This window comes from Rattus norvegicus, chromosome 2 (genome assembly GCF_036323735.1).
Source record: "Rattus norvegicus strain BN/NHsdMcwi chromosome 2, GRCr8, whole genome shotgun sequence".
Lineage (NCBI taxonomy): Eukaryota > Metazoa > Chordata > Mammalia > Rodentia > Muridae > Rattus > Rattus norvegicus.
Genome location: NC_086020.1, coordinates 109863044 through 109887129, shown reverse-complemented (window position 1 = coordinate 109887129; position 24086 = coordinate 109863044). Strand labels below are relative to the sequence as shown.

The following is a 24086-nucleotide window of genomic DNA, read 5'->3' as shown; positions in this document are numbered from 1 at the left end:
GAGTACAGACCTGGCTACTCTCTGTCAAACTGTAAGACCCTTGGAAAACAGAACAAACAGAACAGGAGAACAGAACAGAACAGAACAGAACAGAACAGAACAGAACAGAACAGAACAGAACAGAACAGAACAGAACTACACAATGAACAAATGAAAAAACAAAAGGAAATTTGAGTTTTAAAATGAGCAGTTGAGACTTTTCAAATACCATTTTGTATGTGAACTTTACATTGTATATTTTATATTATAGCCCAGAATCCAATGAAAATTATTGATTCATTTACTTACAAACATAAATCTTACAATACACTGGGGTAAGGGTTAGTTTTCTAGGACTAACTTTTGAAAAATAAAATTATTTCCTGGAACATTCTTCACTGCTGAATCAGTTTGGAAGAATTTGTGGCTCTGCTGGGGGCCACCCACAGTAGGTGTGCTTTTGGGTGTGCTAAAAGCAGCATCCCTCTGTCCTCAGAGAAGGATAAAGTTTATCTAAAGACCCTGCAGGTTCATGGTCTTCATTCGTATAATCATCTCCAGACTCAACTAAATTTGGATCACCCTTGAGACTTTTCTGTGTTTCCTCCAACAGTGTCCATTGCTAAAGGAAAACTAAGACCAGATACATAAGAGTTCTGATTTCATGGATTAAAGGGGAAGTCAGTTCAATCACTTTTCTTGCATATTGTTGTTTGGTAATACCTCAAACGTTTGAAATAATTATATGAGAAGGGAAAAGTTTAGTCTTTTTAGAGGCTTTGGACAGTCCATCCATGATCAGGTGGTCCCTTTTTGGTAGCTCTGACCTGAGGTAACATGCAGTAGTATAAGTGTGGGGGGTCAGACAAACTGCTCACTGCATGAATTTGGGATGGAAAGACACAGTGGTGAAGACTGTATGCTTCAGGACTTTGAGAACTAGGTGCTAATGAGGAAAGATGTTAACATTCACACTTACCTCTGGAAGCTGCCACAGTCTCTCAACAGCACAATCCTGGGAAATAACTTTCTGGACCTTTGAAGGACTTTGAAGATGCAAAGTGTGGAGTTCTGCTTCAGGCCTCCAGAGTCTCATGTTCATCTCACAAAATAAGAAGCAACTCATGCCCCTTCAAGGGTCTCCAAAATCAAGGGTGCAGAACTTCACGTTTAAAGTCTTTGGGACTCAAGATTACCTCAGCTGTGAACTCCAAGGCCCACCACAAGTTCAAGCTGTACATGGGCTTGATTAAATCAGGACAGCAATGCCCTCTCAGCCCTAGTGATCTGAACTAGAAGGAATGAGTCTGAATCTCTGGGAGGTTTGTTACACTATCGGGCTTTCTATCCATATAAGACTGTGAAAGCAAACTAAGACTGAGATATATGAACTGATTTCATTCAGAGAATCTCTGGATTATTCTGGTGAAAATCACTTGGATTATTTCCTTAAATATATCAGCCTTAATGGTAACCTTGGATGCATTGTTATGTGTCTATGCTTCTTCTTTGGCCAAGCTGTAACCTTTCCAACTCTTTCTTCTTTTTTGTATTCAAACTTTTGAAAGGATATGTGAGTACGAAACAAAGAAACAAACAAAATACCCATTCCTAGTCACACTGTAGCCTGAATGTTATACTACTTTAACATTTCCTTTGTTTCATGAAGTCACGAATTGTCCAATTTCAATAAAGTTTGTTTCATCTAAAACCTCACTATAACCAGCACCATCTGGATTCCACCTAGGGTTCTGAGCTTTTATGCCATTACCATAGCTGCCCCTTATGATCTGTATAGTGTCATAAGCTTTCCTTGTTGGCTGCTTTAAGATATTCCAGACATCTTCATTAGATCGACCATAGATACTTTTCCATATTATTACCTACAGTTAGTCTCTCAAGCTTACTGTTGAATGGCAACGTTATGTGGTGCCCTTCCACTTGATAATAGGACCTCAAGAGAACCAACTTATGTCGTGACTATTTGCTTTGAGATGTTCAGCACATGGGCCAAGATTACTGTTGCTCTGGGACCTGTAATGAAGTAGCAAACTATGACAGTAAATGAAAGACAAAGCAAAACTGCTGACCCTATGGTTTCTTAGGAACAAGAAAGAGGAGTAAGGGGAGGAGGAAGAGGAGAAAGAGAAAGAGAAAAGTCAGGAAGAACTGTGTAGAGTGCCCATTCACTCCCAGTTGCCTTGGTCGTCAATGTTCTAGAACTAAGAAAACTTTCTGTTGCTAGGGGACGTATCATATTCGTAGTTTGTTATAGTCATAGCTAATATATTCAGTTTTCATTAGATTAATGCACATTTGAGAAAGCCCATTCTGAAAAGCCTAGAAAGTGAAAAGTTAAAAAAGAAAACAGGATTAAACCAATTATGAACTTTAGGAAGGAACCTAGTCCTTTACCAGATTTTATTCCTTCAGTCTTCCCCTAGATTTTCTTTTAACTTTAGCTGTTCAGAACTTCCTCAGATGTTTCTGCACTCAAAATATAGTTTATGCCTTTGAAGAGATCATATTATAATGGTACAGTAACCAAATGGAATTATTTTAAAGTGACATTAATAAACCATAGCTAAGATGGCAGGAAACGGGAATGCTCACAAGCTTTTGAAGGCAGGATATCTAAGAAGCTTGTAGGAAACTTTGAGATTTGTTGGACATGACTACCACGGATCTGTATTTTGAGGTAAAATATTTGGTATGTTTGAATGTGGTAGGAGATTACTGAGAGATTTTAAGTAGGATTAACTATAAGGTTGACTTTTAGAACACATAATTTTTATATGTATATGATGAGGTATCGCTTGATATTCAAGATGAGTCAATGCTTTAAGACATGTTTGTGTTGGAGAACTAGAGTATGATGCTATGAATCACAGCTGACATTATAGATTGATTTTATAGCGGAAACTCCTCATTTAGATTTAAATATGATCAGTTGGAGATAGTTTTAGAGTTTCCATATGAAGAGGTTCACTGGTACAAATTCATATTCAGTCCTGTGGCAGCTTGCCCAAGTCAGCAATATGTTACTATCCCCAAGAGACCACTGTTAAACCACCCGGAAGTGAACCTAATTGGTGTTATTAATTTGATGAGAGATTCTTATTCATTAGCCAAAATATCTTACTGGAGACATACTAATTTTATAACAGTAACATCAAGAAAAGTCCTGAATTAATTTATTAAGCCTGTAAATAACTTGACATCTGTCTGTAATTGCGAGCTGTTTTGGAATAACTGGATGACTAATCTGTATAGTTGGACCTATGTAAGGAAAACTGGTTTAGAAGAACATTTATCTGTAGCCACAAGAAGAGGGCAATTCCCGGATAAGCACACTTCCTCCTGGGAATACTCTGTTACATATGCCAGTGTTCCACTGACAATGAAGGAACACCAACTATGTAGTAGTTATTACAAGTAACTACATAGCCAGGTCTTGCAACAATTACATTCCCAAAACCTTTTTATATCCGATAATATTACCATTGAGTATGGTGGTAGATTACTTTTGGTTTCTGAGATACCACTATGAATAAGCTGCTTACATCAAACATTGTTTTAATTACAATGGCTGACAACTCTGCTCATATAGCTTTGGCATTCTGACAAAGAAGTGTGAAAGAACGTACAGCACTCTTTTAGAGTAACTACAATGGGAATACTGATGCTTTTTGAGAATAACCAATTATAGATCCCTGCTGTATGGCTTTGCCCACTACAGTTAATATTTTCTAGTACTTAAGAGGAGACTTCCTGCTGTGACAGCAAAATGACAGAACACTGGGACTTGAGGCTACCTCCTTCCTGAGTAGTACCAGTTAGCAACAGCTAAATTGCAATGAATAGTTTCTCTGTACTTTAAATGAATGGTTGAATTGGATCTGTGGTTCTCCTGGGTGCTTACCCACAGATTCACAGTCAACATAGCACAAATATTTCAATCTAGAATGATGGCTAGAGAAAAAGTGCTATGTGAGTGCATGTGTACCTCTCTCTCTCTCTCTCTCTCTCTCTCTCTCTCTCTCTCTCTGTGTGTGTGTGTGTGTGTGTGTGTGTGTGTAGAACTTTTCAATCATAAAGAAAAATTCAGTTATGTTGTACATGCAGTTATAGTCATATTAATAAAATTAAGGCAGTATCAGAAAGATAAATACACATTTCCCTCCTTTGTTCTTTCTACATTTTATATAGATGCATAAAATCCTGTATTTCTGTATGCTGTGATATTGAAGGAAATCTCTAGGAGAGTAAAACAGGTTAATGGGAAAAGGGAGAGAAAAGAAAATAAGGCAATTTGGCAAGGTTGTATTTAATATACAATGCATACATCTATATAAAAAGAAAATAGGTTTACCAAATCCAATGACAAAATAACTTGGAAACAACAAATGTTTGCATTTAATATTTCTCCTATAAAATAATCTCAGTACGTTCAACAGCTTCAGAAACCTAGTAGCAAACTAGAACTTTGCATACTGAGCTACATGGTCCCTGGGAGCCTTGCCAGTGCTAAAGTGTTCTGATTGTCTGTTTATGATCTTGAACTCCAGAGATTCTTTCTTTCAGTTGGCAGCTGTTCTGGCTGGGACACCTCTGGTTCTTCTGGGGTGGCTAATGAACAGTCAGCAGGCCAGCTGTGTTGATTTGTTCCATGACCTCATTACGCAGCCCCAGGACTTCCCAACTCAGTCTATGCATATATTCTCCTTACTACCCTAAAGCTTTTCTGTTTGATGGACTGTAAAAAAGTTGGACACAACTCAAAGTCAAGCGTATGCCAAAAAGAAAATGTAACTTCCATTAGTGCTTTGGCTCTGCCTGTGTTGACGTTAGTTATTGATAAGGTTTTACTTTCGTTTCTCATACATATTTTAAACTCATTTTATTTTTTATTATATTTTTATTTTAGTTTTGATAATTACATTAATTCCTTCCCTTTTCTTTTTCCAAATCCTCTAATATACTCTTCCCTATTCTTCAAATTCACAAGTTCTTATTGCATATATGTATACTTTTTTCCCTAAATATACCATGTTCAGTTCATATAATGTATGTATGTGCTCAGGGCTGAACTCTTGACACTCAGAATCAATTGGTATGCCTTTTTCTGGGGAAGACATCTCTCCCATCCCAAGCTTAAACTGGAAACCCAGGTAACTTCTCATTGCTAGTGAAATCATGGTTATCAGAGGAGAATCTGTAACCTCTAGTTTACTAAATCAACATTTTGTTTGCAAAACAGCTATAAACATTTGTCTTCAGCCCTCATAAGGTAACTTCAACACACTATGAAAATCTCAGGTATTTTTCTCAGAATTATAAGGTTTCATTACGGGATGAATTATTTCTAAATAATTCATTTATGTCAGCTTGTGTTGTATACCTCTCTCTATACATATTCATTTATCTCTTATATCTCATATAAGCATGCAAGAAAATGGTAAAGGAAAGGTTATTTAGCCAATTTAGTCATTGATTTTAGCATCCACTCAAATTTTAAGTATGGTATTATTAAACATTTATGTATCCTGAGTTAAGATGATAATAAATTGAGCTTTTTGTTTATTACAATTCCTTAATTTGTTTATTTTTAGATTGTTCTTAGGCAGAGACTATCTAGCTATATAGGCCAAGATGGCCTAAAAACTGCAGAATTCTACCTCAAGCCTCCCCCAAGGTACTAAAGTTTATTGTTCTTCTGGACCTTAGTGTAACCACTCATTGTTGTATAATTCTGAACAATAATGAAACAACAGAAGAAATGGATGAGTCTAAACCCAAATTGTGTTAGAATGCTCTCATGACCATTACTATTCTCCTTCTTAACTGCTTGCAACCCTTAATTAAAATGTTTTCAGAAGAAACTCAAGACTGACTGTGCTCACTAGTGTAATAATTAATTTATCCTAATGATGAAAATAAAATGTATCCAGTATTCAGATAGGCTCTGCTCAATGCTCATTTCTTTCTTGTTCCATTTTTTGTTCTTCTATAGGGAACTCATTAGTTTATGTGATTTTTAATAAGCATCTATATTTTTCAATGTTAATAAACTATTTCAGTATTTGCCAGTTAACTTGCTAAGAAGATTTTAGTGTCTTAAAAATGGGCTGGAGCAATGGTTCAGTGGTTAAGATGGCTCTTTTTCCTCTGTTTTGTCATGCTCTACTTTGTTTTTATTTTATTTTACTTCATTTTATTATTTTTTGTTCTTTAGATAGGAGTGCAGACTTGGCTGAGAGCAGAGGTGGAAAGGCTCTTAAAGGAGTTGAAATTATTATCAGAATATATTGTATAAAATACAATCTATTTAAGAGAAATAGGAAAAGCATTGAAGTAGTAGCAAGGTATCTTAAAACTAAAAATTTTAATCACTTTTTTAGTTTAAACATTTCAATAACGCAAACTGAATGTTAACATCAATGTTTGTTTGAAAAAAAAGTCACATACTGTTCTTGCAGAAGGCAGAAGACCTGAGTTTGATTCCCAGCACCGATATCATGCAGCTTATAATAACCTGTCAACTCAAGATCTAGAGGATCTGACACCGCTCTGACCTCTCTAGACATATACATACATATATACATATACACATACATACATATACACACATGAATAAATAATAATACAAATTAAAAATACATGGCATGCAAATGAGGAAGTTCTCACAGTCAGATTTTCTTTGGTCTTCAAGGGCTCTCTTTATCTTATACTCATGTTAGTGGTCACCGTGAAGCTTTAAGCAGCTAAAACTGTACATTTGGACTTGCCAGAAAGTTATGGGCCATTACCATGGAGTCATCTTGAGATTGTGATGTTACAGTTAAAACCCTTCACCTACAGCTTCCTTCTTCGAAAGAGTTCTTTCTTCCTTTTTGTTAGATGTGTTTTTTGCTTCCATTTCAGTAGAACTTCTGCCCTTAGGTCACTTGCCTTGGCCTTACTGCTACTTCTTTGCAGGGATGGTTCTAATGCTGTCCTGTTCCCCAATTGGTTCATGATTTGTCAGTAAAAGGATTAGATGGGATGTCCCGGAGCCAAATGGAGAGCTGTAAGAGAGGAGAGGAGAGTTAGCCAGGCTTCTGATGGAGAAAAGTTGACCAGCTAGCTATGTAAGATCTCAAAACAAAGTAACCACACAGGCCCCAGCTACAGGGGAGTGGTCAGGGATGTTTAGAACTAACTAGATGTAACTTGGCAACAAAAGTTTAGGGTAGGTGGAGAAGGGAAGACATAAGAATATTGGTAAGGGCATACTTTGCTAGGCGGGAGATAGTAGCACCCATCAATTGTGTCAAAAAGCAAGTTGAATTTGAACAACCGCATGTGTGTGTTTTATCCATGGATTCAAGAGATTCAGCCATGTGTGTAGTGTGGCCTGTTCCCAGAGTTAAGGCATGGTAACAAAAGCTCCACGCAACATTTCTTTATATTTATTATATCCGATTTATTTAGAAAATTATCTTCATACATTTACTTTTCCTAGCATCACCTCAGTGACATAATAGTAGAACATGCCCTTACTAACCTTGTTTTCTATACGTTATTTGTCTTTTTTGTTTGTTTTGTATTTCGAGATAGGGTTTTTCTGTGTAACATCTCTGGCTGTCCTGAAATTTGCTGTGTAGACCAGGCTGGCCTCACATACAAGAAGATTGCCTACCCCTGCTCCCTAAGTGCTGGGACTGAAGTTGAATGCCACCAATTTCCAGCCTTTATTTTCTGTTTTCATTCTTCGAAACTTGCAATACTTAATATTCAAGAAATTCAATAAATGAACAGTAGCTCCATTTCCCGTTTGTTGTTTATGATGATGATTTTGAATTAGAGACCTTTGGCTAAAACATTTACTGAAGTATTTTGATTTATTTGTTTTGTTGTTATATTGTTTAGACAATTTCACTGTAAGTCCAGGATGGATTTTAGAACTGTTTGTAGCCCTAATTAACCTAGAACTTACAACAATTCCACTGTTTTTTTGTTTTTGTTTTGTTTTTTTTTTTTGTTTGTTTCTTTTTTCCTGTAGTTCTAGGATTACAGGTAGGAGGCACTACACCCAACCCTGGGATTGGATTTGTGAGTTTGCACTCTTCAAAATACTGTTGTGGAGCTTGGAGGACAACCTTCCTTCCTTCGATCTTATTTGAGGACAGGTACTCACTTGATTTTGGGTACTCAGTACCCTGGGAGGTTGGCCTGTGAGCTTCCAGAGAACTTCCTGTCTTTGCCTTCCTTATTGCAGTAGAAGGTCAGCATTGCAGACGGGTGTTTGGTAGTGACACTACATGAGGTTAAACTCAGGCCTCATGCTGTCATAACAAGTATTTTACCCATGAAGCCATCTCTGCAGCCCCTCAACTATCCTGTTCCTTTGAGTTTGCAGTGGATTTTCAGTTGGACCAGCTTCTGTGGTTGAAAAGTCTTTCTCCATAAAACTGACCCTTTCTTTGGCAAAATCAGCAGTAGGCGTGTGTCTCTGAAATCTCTACCTCCCTCCATTGATTTATTTGCCTGCTCTGGCGGGGGGGCATACTTTCTTGATTACTATCGTCTCATTATAGGTCACTATTGCAGATATAATTGTCCCTCTCTTTGCTGATATTTTTCAAAGCTGTTTTAGTGGTCCCTCTGTATTTCTACTTGAGCTTGCTTGCTTGCTTTATTTATGTAATCGAAAGAAGAGGATTGATTTTTGTTCACATCTACATGACTCATGCTTTAACTTCCTACAAAAATTCTTCTGGGGATTTGACTGGTGTTTTGTTGAGTCTTCAGAGCAATTTGAAAACTGACATCGTGTTTCAATCAATTGACCTTTGAACAGGGTTTACTTCTCTTCTCTCTGTTGATTCATACCCCTTAAGTGTTGCTTGTTCTAGTTTCTTCTCTTGGCAGTTTTTCAAGTTTCTCCTTCCCTTGTACTGTGATGATAGCAGACTAGTGTGGCAATCATAATATTAATTGGAAATATTCTCTAAGTTTTTCTGGATGATTTTATTTTATACATTTACATTATTTTGTGATATTCAACCTGAAACTTTACATATTCTAGGCAAATGTCCTATGTCTGTGTTATGTCACTAGCCATGGAATATTAATCAGATGTAAAAGCTTTTAAAAAAGTTTTTTCTTCCTTCCTTTCTTTACTTATTATATAGTGTGTGTCTGTCTCTGTCTGTCTGTCTATCTGTCTATATGTCTGTCTCTGCCCCCCCTTTACCTCTCTGTCTCTCATTCTGTGTGTGTGTGTGTGTGTGTGTGTGTGTAGATGGACATGGTTCACATGAAGGTCAGAGAATGACTTTGGAGAGTCGGTGCTCTCTTTTTATCATACAGAGCTCAGGGATTGAATTCAGGTCTGCAACCTTGGCAGAAAGAACCTTTATACACTGATTCATCTCATCAGCATGGTTTTTGATATTTGAGATCGTTTTTGTTCATATGTGTGTAGGAAAATTTCCAGCAAATTCTAACAGTCTGAAATTCTATTGTATATTTAGGAATGATGTTATCCAAAAATTCAGATAGGGGTTTATGTAGATATGTTTTAATGACTATTAGCAGTTGAAGTTTTTGCTATTTTATTTGTGCTTTAGACTTTATTGGCAGATGTGTTTTCATACTATTTTCCTATAGCTATCTCCCCTAACATGCTCACTTCTTTCATACTGACAATATTGGTTATATATCCCCTCGCATCCCCCACTCTATCTTCTCTAAACATCACCTTTACCCCTAATCTTTGCAGTAAGTAAGTTTTTAGATATCACTGGATTTTCTTTTTGATTCCTGCTTACTCGTCTCAATTGTAGTTCTCATTTCTTTCATTTAATTAACATTTTATTTGTTCTTTTTTTCTTTTTTAATAAGTTGGTAACAATTTTAAATCAAATTTTGCTTATTTATTTACTATGTTGCAATATTGAGTTTAGTCAGTTACTTTTGGTAAAGTTTCTTATTTTGCAGTCTAATGAGACAAATAAACACAGTAGGATACAAATTTTTCTCTTCTGGGTCAGAAATAATGGATAAAATTGATGACATAAAGTTATGTGTCTTTTCTTATTCCACTTTTCCACATTAGCCTGGAAGCGGGCATCTGGTTTGCAAAGGTTGCATTCTTTGCTTTTCAACTAATTGTATTTAAGGACCTTCTAGTAATTTCCTATATACAACTGAAAAAAAAAAAAAACTACCCGACATCAATGGTTGTTTCAGTATAATGCAAACAATGCAAGTTAGACTGAAAGTGCCTTTTCAGATATAATAAACATTTACTTCACACTTCCAACACTAACATTAAACAAAATAGTGTATCAAAACCATCAGACAAATAAAAACAATTTTTCTTTGAAACTCCAACTTTTCCAGAAATTAAAGGCATTTCTGTACTTTGGCTGAGAATTTTCATTTTGGTAGATTAGGATAAACATGTCATAACAAGAAGTTTCTTGTCATAATTTTTATATCAATACACCAGTCAATAAAGCGGGCCTGGTGCTCAATACTGAAGTGACCTGTTGTAGAGCGCTCCTGAGGGAGACATTCTGTCAGCTACTTTCTGACGTCTACACAAATGAAAGCTGCAAAAATTTCCATTGAGGTCACTACATTTTTATTGTGTGAAAATCACAGAAAATAGGGAGAGAAATATTTTGTTTTATAACTGGATAATCTCTGTTCCAAGGAAAAATATCTGGGCTCTTTCAATGTGTGGTTCCAGTCTTCAGTGTATTATGCCTCTATCCATGTCTTTCATGACTTTCCAGTCGTCTCCTGAAAAGAGTGAATTTGCAATTAGTTGATAACTCTAGTAAGCTGGTCACTACATATTTCCTAAAGGAAAACTTGTGGGAGATTGGTGTAGATGGCTGTCATTAAACTAGACTACAAGTGTTGGCACAGGTCTTGTAGGGTTAAGAAGGGTAACTGAAAACAGTTATTGACTTCCTCTAACTTGCTCATCATAGAAATGCAAGTTTATTTGACACCTGTAGCACTGAATGTCCCTGTATTCAAAAGTGTTTTCTGTCTTCAAAAACACATCTTTAATCCCAGAAAACTTCTGCACAGAAGAATAACATTTTCAAAAAAAACGGACTCGGTCCAAACCCTTTCCAACATGGCAGTGCTTACAAGCATAGAAGTCAGTCATAACATTGACTCTGTATATAGCAGTTAGCAGTTTACAGAATCATAAAATGTGCTTAGGTCATTACTGGTATCTCAACAGCATGTTTATATATCTTCACCTGATAATTTGACTCACATAGAGATCCACTTTGTATCCTAATGCCATGGACTGAGAGGGGAAAATCCTTTTGTAAAAATTCCCTACCACTATCTCTATAATCTCTACTTCGTCGAGTTTCATCCAAGTGCAAAAATGAAAAATTATAACCTGCCAAGCGTCAGTGGCAAAGTGAAATGAAAAAATTGCAAGTTAATAATAGTGATGTCTCAAAAAAATTTCCTGGCCAATTTAACATTGCTTCACCCAAGGTCACTCCTCAGAGCTGATGATTCTTAGTAATTTGCAGATGAGACCATTCTAACTTGGTCATGGTTAGTGAAGACGGAGAAAATACCACAGGAGGTTTAAGATTCAAGGTTATCTGTCTCTCAAATGAGACAAAAAGCACAGTTGCACTTGATATTTGTAAAACCTAGCACAGCAATAATGCTCAAAGAAATGAAACCTAAAGTCTGTGCTATCTTTCATTTGCAACATAAAGTCATCCTAACACAAAACATTAGGATGAGGACAAGAGAAGGGCATTGTCTTGCTTCTATCCAGCATTTCATGTGGCAAGTTTTCAGTAAGTCTTCTTAGCATTTTATTCTATGTAAAATTTACTAATTGTAGTTTTTTCACTAGAAATTGCCTCAATGTACTTTTTTTTAACTCAATATAAAATATATATTGTAAACGGTCATTAACAAACCATTTTAAATACAAATATTTTGCATACTATAGACAAACACAAGGAAGAAGAAAATAACTGCTTCAAAGGGATGTCATGTACTTACGTTTTCTGTGCACTTTCCAAACTGATGCATACATGTATATGTGCAAGTGTATATGTGTGTTCAAAAAAGAGAGAGAAAATAAAGACATTTATTTAGATTTCCTTTTTAAAGATTACTTAGGATATAACTGAATAATTTCACATTTCTCTTTTCTCTCAAACCTCTTTTAGGTCCTTGTCTGCTCTTTCAAGCACATGACCTGTTTGAAAAATTCTTATTGAACTCTGTTTGCTCATTGTAGTGTGTTTAACGCTTCCTGTGCCTGATCCTTCTCACTGCAGACTAGCATTTAGTTATGTAGCTTTATCATTCACTTCTCCATTTCCACCCACACTGTTTGGAATATTCCTGTAGCTGATGCTTTTCCTATTATGAATATAGCTGCTAGGAACATATGCATTCCTAAGTGTGAACATAAAAGTTATAGAAGCAGTTTGTCTACTTTTACTAAACATCTTGCAGAGAACTGTAAATTTTGTTCCATACAACTGGTACATTAGTTTGTGGATAACAAAAAGGACACCAGTACTGAGTCATCCAGCATGCAACATAGTATTTCTTACTTGCTTCCATTATTTTAAGAGATTCTGCAGTTTGGCCAAGGGCAGGTAGTTTGGTCAAAAAACATTTGAAGGAAGGGGAAATAGCTCACACAGATAATTCCTTGCTTTGCAAACATTAGAACTGGTTAGATTCTCTGAATTAATGTATAAAAGCCAGGGCTCATAGTGCATACATACAGTGCAAGCACTAAGGAATGAAGAGTCATGAGTGTCCCTGGGATGCTGCCACTCAGCTTCCCTAGCCTTTTTTGGGATTCTAAACCACTGTGATTCCCTGTCTCAAAAAACAAGAGGTAAGTACAGGTTTGGTGATTCTGTTGGTCTTCCTGTGCAGTTCCTGTCTGCTTAGGGGCATGAAATTTTTCCTCCTGTTCTTCCATAAGAGTCTCAAAGCTCCATCCAAAGATATCCATTAGCTATGGATATCTGCATCTGCGTCAGCTGCTAGGTGGAGCCTCTCAGAAGATAGCCATGCTAGGCTCCTGATCATAACAGAGTATCATTAGTAGTGTCAGGGATTGGTACTTACCTATGAGATGGGTCTCAAGTTGGGCTTGTTAATATTTGACTTTTTCCACAGTCTCTGCTCCACCCCCCACCCCTGCATTTCTTGTAGACAGGAAAAATTTGGGTCAAAAGTTTTGTGGATGGGTTGGTGTACCTAACACTCCACTGGGGTTCTTGCTTAGCAATAGTAGGTGACCTCCTCATATTCCTTCTCTCCAATGCTGTGAGTCACAGCTAAGGATGCCCCCATTGATTCTTGAGTGCCTTCCATATCCCAAGTCTCTGTCTCTTCCTGGAGATGTCCCTACTTCCCCACCCATGTTGTGGGTTTCTGTTCATTCTCATGGCTATCTGGTCATTCCTCCTGTCCCTCCCCATACCTGATCCCATACCCCCACCCAGATTCCCTACCTGTCCTCTTTCCCACCAGTTCTTCCCTCTATCTGCCTCCTATGACTGTTTTATTCCCTCTTCTATGTGAGATTCAAGCAACCTTGCCCGTACCTTCCTTTTGTTTAGCTTCTTTGGGTCTGTGAAGTGTAACATGTATATCCTGTATTTCATGGCTAATATCCACATATAAGTGAGTACATGCCATGTGTGTCCTTCTGGGACTGGATTACCTCACTCAGGACGATATTCACAAGATCCATCAATTTGCCTGCAAAATTCATGATATCTTTGGAAGACTGACACAGTTAACTAACATGAACCCCTTGGGGATCTCAGAGACTGAACCACCAACCAAAGAACATACACAAGCTGTACCGTGGCCTCTCCCCCACAGTGTAGCAGAAGTGCAGCTTAGTCTTCATGTGCGTCTTGAGCAACTGGAGTAGAGACACAAAAGCTGCTGCCTCTCAGTGGGATGTGTTGTTCTAGCTGGGCTGCCTTATGTGACCTCAGCTTAGACTGTGCACCTAACCTCACTGAGACTTGATGTTCTAGGGTTGGGGGTGGGGGATACTCAGGAGGTCCCCATTGGCTCAGAGGAGAAAGGAAGGGTGATGGTGGGAAGAAAGGTGGGACGGGGTGACTGGGAGGGGGACAGTGAGCTGGATGAATAATTAGAGTCTTAATGATGACGATGACGACGATGATGGTGATGATGATGATGATGATGATGATGAAGAAGAAGAAAAGGAAGGAAAAAATTGAGTGAGTACATAGAGAGATGTTTTAGGAGTCAAGAGCAGTTACTGCTCTGTAGAGGCCTTGAGCTTGGGTCACAGTGTTCACATGATACTTTACAACTACCTATAATTCTAGTTACAGGATATCTGATGTCCTTTTCTGGTGTCCAGAGGCACCACACTCACATGTACCTGCTTTCACACAAACATACATATGCACAGAAGTAAAAATATATCTTAAATTTTTTCTTTAGTATTAGTGTCTTAGTCACTGTTCTTTTGCTGTGAAGTGACATCATCACCAAGACAATTATTATTTTAATTATTTATTTTTTTATTTTTACACTCCAGACTTTACTCCCCTCCTGGTCCACCCCCGACTGTTCCACATCTCTTGCTACCCCCACCCTTGCCCTGTCTCTACAAGGATATCCCCACCCCACCCTGCTAGACCTTTAAACTTCCTGGAGCCTTCTGTCTCTTGAGGGTTCACTGCATCTTCTCTGACTGAACCCAGACCCAATAGTCCTCTGCTGTATATGTGTTGGAGGCTTTATTTCAGCTGGTGTATGCTGCCTTGTTGGTGATCCAGTGTCTGAGAGATCTCAGGGGTCCAGGTTAATTGAGACTGCTGGTCTTCCTACAGGGTTGCCCTCCTCCTCAGCTTCTTCCAGCTTTTCTCTAATTCAGCTAGAGGGGTCAGCAGCTTCTGTCCATTGATTGAGTGCACACATCTGCATCTGACTCTTTCAGCTGCTGGTTGGATCTTTTGGAGGGCAGTCACGATAGGCCCCTTTTTGTGAATGCTCCATAGTTTCAGTAATGTTATGTCTTGGGGCCTCCTCTTGAGCTGGAACCCACTTTGGGCCTGTTGCTGAACCTTCTTTTACTCAGACTATTCTCTATCTTTATCCCTGCAATTCCTTCAGACCAAGACGATCATATGAAAGAAAGATCCTTCATTTGGGGGCTTCCTTACATTTCAGAGTTTCAGAGGCTTAGTGCATCATTATCATGGCAAGGCGAATGAAGTAAGGCAAGTATAGTGCTGGAGGAGGTGCGGCTACCACACACACACACACACACACACACACACACACAGACAGAGAGAGAGAGAGAGAGAGAGAGAGAGAGAGAGAGAGAGAGAGAGAGAGAGTCGGGTTGCAAAACCCACTCCCAGTAACATACATTCTCCAACATTGCCACAACTTCTAATCCTTTAAATCCTGTCAAATAGTTTCACTCCTGGTGACAGAGATATCCTTTTACTAGCACACCTTTATAAATTTGTGTTTTCAATTTCCTCTGTTTCACACCAGAAGATGAAGAAGAAAAGCTAGCCAGGCAACGTTTGGGCCTGTTTGAATTGCACTGAACACTAGGTTCTCCTGGTTGCTTTGCCAGAAACCAGCAGAACGCCCACACCCTTTTTGTCACAGCATGAGTTACTGTTGTGTTTTGAACTTAGGACCTTGAAAAGGGCAGGCCTCTGTTTTTTGTGCTCTCTCCCTTCAGAAATGTGGGTTCAGCAATTTGGGCTATTTTGAATTGAAGATTCCCCCCTTCATGCTGTGAAGTCAGCAAAGTGTATCCTTTTTCTTTTAGACTAGGTCTGTTTTTCAGACACTGGTTTGTGATACACACATACAGCAGAATAGCTTCATGGGTTTTCTTTTTTTTTTACTTTTTTGTTTTGGATAGTTTATGTATTTATACTTCAAATGTTATCCCCTTTCCAGGTTTCTCCCTTTTTTCTTCCCCTTCCCTGCTTCTATAAGGGTGCTCTCCCACCCACCCACTCCCACCACAACACCCTGACATTCCCCTACATTGGGACATTGAGCCTTCACAGGACCAAGGTCTTCTCCTATTGATGCCAGACAATGCCATCCTCTGCTATGTATGTGGCTGGAGCCGTGGGTTCCCGCCTTGTGTACTCTATGGTTGGTGGTTTAGTCCCTGGGAGCTCTGGGGGATCTGGTTGGTGGATATTGTTGTTCTTCCTATGGGGTTGGAAACCTCTCAGCTCCTTCAGTCCTTTCTCTAACTCCACCATAGGGATCTTCCTGCTCAGTCTGATGGTTAGCTGCAAGTATCTTAATCTGTATCAGTAAGGGTCTGGCAGAGCCTCTCAGGGGACATATCAGGCTCCTGTCAGCAAGGGCTTCTTGGCATCAACAATAGTGGCTGGGTTTGGTGGCTGCATATGGGGTAGATCCCTAGGTGGGTCAGTCTCTGGATAGTATATCCTTCAGTCTCTGCTCCACTCTTTGTCCTTGTATTCCTCTGAGTATTTTGTTCCCCCTTCTAAGAAGGATTGATGGATCCACATTTTGGTCTTCCTTCTTCTTGACTTTCATATGGTCTGTGAATTGTGTCTTGGGTATTCCAAGCTTTTGGGCTAATATCCACCTATCACCGAGTATATACCATGTATGTCCTTTTGTGACTGGGTTACCTCACTCAGGATGATATTTTCTAGTTCCATCCATTTGCCTAAGAACTTTGTGCAATTATTGTTTTTAATAGCTGAGTAGTATTCCATTGTGTAGATGTACCACATTTTTCTGTATCCATTCCTCTGTTGAAGGACATCTGGATTCTTTCCAGCTTCTGGCTATTATAAATAAGACTGCTATGAACAGAGTAGAGCATGTGTCCTTGTTATATGTTGGAGCATCTTTTGGGTATAGCTGTGTCCAATTTTCTAAGGAACCTCCAGACTGATTTCCAGACTTGCAATCCCACCAACAATGGAGGAGTGTTTCTCTTCCTACCCCTTCCTCAACAGCATCTGCTATCACCTGAAATTTTTATCTTAGCCATTCTGATTGATGTGAGGTGGAATCTCAGGGTTGTGTTGATTTGCATTTCCCTGATGACCAAGACTGTTTAACATTTCTTTAGGTGCTTCTCAGCCATTTGATATTCCTCAATTGAGCATTTTTGGTTTAGCTTTGTACTCCAAGTTTTAATAGGATTATTTGGTTTTCTGGAGTCTAAGTTCTGGCATTCATTATATATATTGAATATAGGATTGGAAAAGATCTTTTCTCAATCTGTTGGTTGCCATTTTTCCTATTTACAGTATCCTTTGCCTTACTGAAGCTTTGCAATTTTATGAGGTCCCATTTGTTGATACCTGATCTTAGAGCATGGTTCATGATTTGGTTCTTTTTTTTTTCTTCTAAGATTTATTTATTATGTTTGGGTATACTGTTGCTCTCTTCAGACACACCAGAAGAGGACATCAGATCTCATTTTTTTACAGATGGTTGTGAGCCACCATGTGGTTGTGGGAATTGAACTCAGGTCCTCTGGAAGAGCAGTCAGTGCTCTTAACCACTGAGCCATCTCCCCAGCCCCAGTTCATGAGTTTTTATATTTTACACCCACACAGACACAGACACAGACACAGACACAGACACACACACACACACACACACACACACACATGCAAACACAGACATATATATATGTATATATATATCGAGAGAGAAGAGAGAGACAGAGACAGAGAGAGACAGAGAGAGAGAGAGAGACAGAGAGAGACAGAGAGAGACAGAGAAGCCTTGAACAGGCTGGGATGGTATAGAAGGTGCAATATATATATATACATATATATATACACATATATATAGTGTGTGTGTGCATGTATTTATATGTGTATATATGATATAAAAGTCTCATATATACTCTTATATAAATAATGAAATTTTTGTTTGTGAGCACACTTTTTAAATGAATCACTGTGTGATGGTTTATTTTAATATTTCTTTTCAATTCTATTGCCTTTCTTGTATAGGTAAAAGCAAGATATATATGCTGTCATCCTATATGTCCTACAAAATATAATGAAAAGATTAACAATTTGGTCCATTGTTTCATTAAATAAAAGCATTGAATTTTTGGGTGTAGTGAACTGAATGCTCCTCTAGAATTCACATTTTGTAAATCTACACCCAGCTCAGTTGTTTTAAGACATAGAATTGGGCAAGGCTTACCCCATAAGATTGTCATGAGTGGGAGTCATGTCCATATAACAGACACTTCCAAGTTGTCTGTAGTTCTTACCATGTGAGGACAGAACGAATCTGAGAGACAGTCCCTAGGAACCAGGTCTTCTGATTCCCTGCCCTAAAGATTCCAGTTACTACCAGCTGATGGTGTATTACTGCCGCAGCCCAAGCCTACCAGAAGAGCTGCCCTGGTAGTCCTGTCACACAGTTCACTTACTGGAATACTGCAGGAATATTAGTGTTTAAGATCCTAACCAACTCTGTTGTTCGTATCAAATACAGTATTAATACCCTGTGAATCAATGGAGGTTCTCCTATAACACCACTCGGGTACAAAAATTCTGCTTTATACTTAACACTTCAAAATTTTTAATTCATAATTGTTTTCATTATTTTCATAGAATTCTGGCTGTGCTGATGGCAGTTACAAAAGCAGAGATCAATCTAATATAAAGTATTATCTACATTTCTTATATAACTATATTTGTTGATTTCGACAACAAAGGTATATAATAAATTGACTTGGAGTTGAAAACATAGCCTGGAACAGCCTAGCAGCCAAGCAGGATGGCATCCTATGGTTAGCAGTGTGCACATACTTGAGAATGGATACAATATGAGTCCCGTGTGCATGCTTGAGAATGGATACAATATGAGGCCTGCGTGCATGCTTGAGAATGGATATCCTATGAACCCTGTGCTCATGCTTGAGATGGATACAATATAAGGCCTGTCTTGTGGGATCCTGTTGCTAAACAGAATAGGTTGCTTTGACATTAACATACCTGAGAACTAGAATGCTTATTTATTTCATTTGTGGATCAATGTCTGCTTCATTTTGACATTCACTCTTGAAGAATCAAGGAATTTTCCAATGTGTATTTATATATGATTATAATTACATCTTCTTCCTATTGTCATCATCTATACATATTTTCATATGGTCGCATGGTATCACCTTATTTGGTTATTGTTTCATGTGCCCACATATTCCATTTTACTTAGACTATGAAGTCCTATCATGTGCCTATTACTGCTGTCTATTATCTGAAACACATAACATCACAATCATAGAGAACAGGACATATGGCTTAAAATATCAAATGAAACAAATTATGCTTCTCTTGTATTATTGTAGTATTTTATCAAACTGAAAAACTGTAGTTATTTATTGTACATATACCTATTTGGGTCAAGTTGTCTGAGGAAAAAAATACATTTTCAAAGCCATCAGCTATGGGAAATGTTTCATAGGGTCATCAAAATAGCTCATCAGGAGTCTTGATTATCAAGCTTGGTGAGTCAAGGCATTAAATTTACAGTACCTGTACGACAGATATAAAGAACCAAGTCCAACAAGTTCCCTTTGACCTCCACATACATGTACAACACAGACAAATAGATGTAGAAAAGTAATTAAAATGAACTGACGTGAAATAATTTTATCTAGTTAGCTGCCATTGATGTGAAAAAGAAACCCACGACTGCCCCTAGTGTCTGCTTGCTCATGAATATGTATACATGTTGCTTGATTTTCAGGAGTCCTTGCTATTCTGTAAGTCATGTTGTATTTTGAATTTGGTCATTTAACTCTAGCATGCATAAACATTGTTTTCATGACATTCTATAAACTTCATTTGATTTCTTTAGTTTTCTCGTGAGATTCGAGTTCATAATTGATACCAACACTGAAGCCGACCTCTCTAGTTCTAATGTGATAGTGAGAGTCTTTTCAACCCTGAATACTTGTGAAGAGAAACTGTCAGTTAGCATTATCAAAGAATTGAAAACTCTGCAATGGCTTCATCCCAAATGCCTGCTTTTTCTTCATTTGTGTATTTGTATGTGCATTCCTGCTTGTACCTGCATGTGCAAGTATTGATTCAAATGAGTGCATGTGAGGTCACAGGACATTGGTTGTCATTCATTAGTCACAACCCACCGCATTTTTCTTCCTTTGGCCTGAATCTTAGCAGGTAGACTTGAACAGCTGGTAAAGGATCCCCAGAGAACCACCTGTTTCTGCCTCCCCAACATTGGGTGGTAAGCACATGACACTATACCAAACATTAATTTGTGGGTTTTGAGGCTTGAACTTAGTTTCTCTTGCTTTCAAGGCAAACACTTTACCAACTGAGCTATCTCTCCAGGCTCTGATTTCTCTTTTTAAAAGCAAATTTGTGTGAATATTGAGGACTGAATATTTTAGTGAGGGGATTTCTGGAGAGTGAGTTCTTCATAAGAGTTTCTGAATCTTGCAGCTGGTTTTTTTTTTTCTTTTCTTTTTTTCATAGCTGGGGACTGAACCCAGGGCCTTATGCTTGCTAGGCAAGTGCTCTACCACTGAGCTAAATCCCCAACCCTTTGCAGCTGGTTTTCATGTTAGTATGAGTTTGCATATTCTAGGGACTGTGAAGATTATTTCAGGATCAACCCCAAAAAGAGAAACCCTAAAGCAAGTTAACTTCTTTGCTTTGTTAAACCTGATTCTGTTTTGTAACCATTGAAGCATGGCTTTTATGAGTGATATTATTAAAATCTATATTCCCTTTCGAGTGTGCTGCTCATCAGGATTACTCCGTTGCCTCCGGTTTACCCGCCTACATTGCAAGGCAGAATTCCTTAATATTTACAGTCACAATGCAAGGGGTTCTTAAGATTTATCGTTTATCTTCTGAGGTCTTCTTCAATTTCCTTCTTCAGTGTCTTGAAGATCTCCCATGCTCATGGATTGGCAGGATTAATATAGTAAAAATGGCCATTTTACCAAAAGCAATCTACAGATTCAATGCAATCCCCATCAAAATACCAATCCAATTCTTCAAAGAGTTAGACAGAACAATTTGCAAATTCATCTGGAATAACAAAAAACCCAGGATAGCTAAAGCTATCCTCAACAATAAAAGGACTTCAGGGGGAATCACTATCCCTGAACTCAAGCAGTATTACAGAGCAATAGTGATAAAAACTGCATGGTATTGGTACAGAGACAGACAGATAGACCAATGGAATAGAATTGAAGACCCAGAAATGAACCCACACACCTATGGTCACTTGATTTTTGACAAAGGAGCCAAAACCATCAAATGGAAAAAAGATAGCATTTTCAGCAAATGGTGCTGGTTCAACTGGAGGGCAACATGTAGAAGAATGCAGATCGATCCATGCTTATCACCCTGTACAAAGCTTAAGTCCAAGTGGATCAAGGACCTCCACATCAAACCAGACACACTCAAACTAATAGAAGAAAAACTAGGGAAGCATCTGGAACACATGGGCACTGGAAAAAATTTCCTGAACAAAACACCAATGGCTTATGCTCTAAGATCAAGAATCGACAAATGGGATCTCATAAAACTGCAAAGCTTCTGTAAGGCAAAGGACACTGTGGTTAGGACAAAACGGCAACCAACAGATTGGGAAAAGATTTACCAATCCTACAACAGATAGAGGCCTTATATCCAAAATATACAAAGAACTCAAGAAGTTAGACCGCAGGGAAACAAATAACCCTATTAAAAAATGGGGTTCAGAGCTAAACAAAGAATTCACAGCTGAGGAATGCCGAATGGCTGAGAAACACCTAAAGAAATGTTCAACATCTTTAGTCATAAGGGAAATGCAAATCAAAACAACCCTGAGATTTCACCTCACACCAGTGAGAATGGCTATGATCAAAAACTCAGGGGACAACAGATGCTGGCGAGGATGTGGAGAAAGAGGAACACTCCTCCATTGTTGGTGGGATTGCAGACTGGTACAACCATTCTGGAAATCAGTCTGGAGGATCCTCAGAAAATTGGACATTGAACTGCCTGAGGATCCAGCTATACCTCTCTTGGGCATATACGCAAAAGATGCCCCAACATATAAAAAAGACACGTGCTCCACTATGTTCATCGCAGCCTTATTTATAATAGCCAGAAGCTGGAAAGAACCCAGATGCCCTTCAACAGAGGAATGGATACAGAAAATGTGGTACTTCTACACAATGGAATATTACTCAGCTATCAAAAACAACGAGTTTATGAAATTCGTAGGCAAATGTTTGGAACTGGAAAACATCATCCTGAGTGAGCTAACCCAATCACAGAAAGACATACATGGTATGCACTCATTGATAAGTGGCTATTAGCCCAAATGCTTGAATTACCCTAGATGCCTAGAACAAATGAAACTCAAGGCAGATGATCAAAATGTGAATGCTTCACTCCTTCTTTAAAAGGGGAACAAGAATACCCTTGGCAGGGAAGAGAGAGGCAAAGATTAAAACAGAGACAGAAGGAACACCCATTCAGAGCCTGCACCACATGTGGCCCATACATATACAGCCACCCAATTAGACAAGATGGATGAACCAAAAGTGCAGACCGACAGGAGCCGGATGTAGATCGCTCCTGAGAGACACAGCCAGAATACAGCAAATACAGAGGCGAATGCCAGCAGCAAACCACTGAACTGAGAATAGGTCCCCTATTGAAGGAATCAGAGAAAGAACTGGAAGAGCTTGAAGGGGCTCGAGACCCCAAAAGTACAACAATGCCAAGCAACCAGAGCTTCCAGGGACTAAGCCACTACCTAAAGACTATACATGGACTGACCCTGGACTCTGACCTCATAGGTAGCAATGAATATCCTAGTAAGAGCACCAGTTGAAGGGAAAGCCCTGGGCCCTGCTAAGACTGAACCCCCAGTGAACTAGACTGGTGGGGGGAGGGCGGCAATGGGGGGAGGGTTGGGAGGGGAACACCCATAAGGAAGGGGAGGGGGGAGGGGGATGTTTGCCCGGATACCGGGAAAGGGAATAACACTCGAAATGTATATAAGAAATACTCAAGTTAATAAAAAAAAAAAAGATTTATCGTTTATTTCCCTGAATGAAATGTTATCCTCAAAAAAAAAAAAAAAAAAAAAAAAACAGGGTCTGCCTCCAGAAATACATTTCAGGACACTAACTCCCTCTCTAACATCTAGAAGTTTTATATCAGTGTTTATTTTATTCCTTTGAAATAACTCTAATTGTTAAAAGCTCCTTTAAAGCTCCAAATGATAGATATATCATAAAATGGTAGTTTCAGTATAAATGGATCAGGTACTAGCTCTTCATTTATAATGCAGTTCAATGGCCTCTAGACATTCATTAAGTCTAGTCTTTGTGGTAGTCCACCTTGATCTTGCAGCAGTCGGCAATGCCTGAGGGAGAGCTGATATCAGGCTCTTCTCCCCATGTGCAGGCGATTGAAATCAGATATGAACACTTCTAGACAGTAATGGAGCTCAGGATGCTAGCCAGACATGGTCTGTATATCAGAGGTTCAGAAGCACACATATGCCAGACCAAACTCAAATTTATGACATTTTCTTCATTACTGAAAATTCAGGTTGAAATATTTGAGGAAAGCAGGAATGAGGTATGGACTTTAGCTAACTTTAGGTATAGGAGGTGAAAGAAACTTTTAGAGGTATTCTTTTAATTGGAAATAAGCATCTAATGAATTTTGTTATGACTCAAAAATAAAAAAGCCACTATTGACCACAGGTGCTTATAGAATGTCAAAAAAGATTTAAAACTGCGTAAAAATTTCTCAAATTGCAGAGGGGCAATGAAGTTGAGACCCCTGTCCACAGCCCACTCTGCTTGTGGGGAATACAATTACTGAGGAGCTCTGCTGTCTTTACAGCAACACTGTATTCTTGTTGTACCTTCTTAACCTTTCCCTTTTAATGTTCTCCCTGTCTATGACAAACTACAGTCCCATTGGCCTTCCCAAGCAACCTACATTAAGCATGCTAGGGCAGAAGTACATTTACTAATGAAATGAAGATTTGCTGGCCTG

The 24086-nt window shown here is 38.5% G+C and overlaps 1 protein-coding gene and 1 long non-coding RNA gene across 3 annotated transcripts in view; one reads left to right on the top strand and one right to left on the bottom strand.

Moving 5' to 3' along the window:
• Window positions 1-2173, bottom strand: part of LOC134485889 (uncharacterized) — an 86036-nt gene extending 83863 nt beyond the window's left edge. For both annotated transcript variants that reach the window (XR_010064200.1, XR_010064201.1), the window contains exon 1: window positions 959-2173. This is a non-coding gene — a long non-coding RNA (uncharacterized LOC134485889). The remainder of the gene's footprint in view (window positions 1-958) is intronic.
• The window catches only part of Naaladl2 (N-acetylated alpha-linked acidic dipeptidase-like 2), a 1352651-nt gene that overhangs the window by 33521 nt on the left and 1295044 nt on the right, over window positions 1-24086 (top strand). The window lies entirely within an intron of this gene.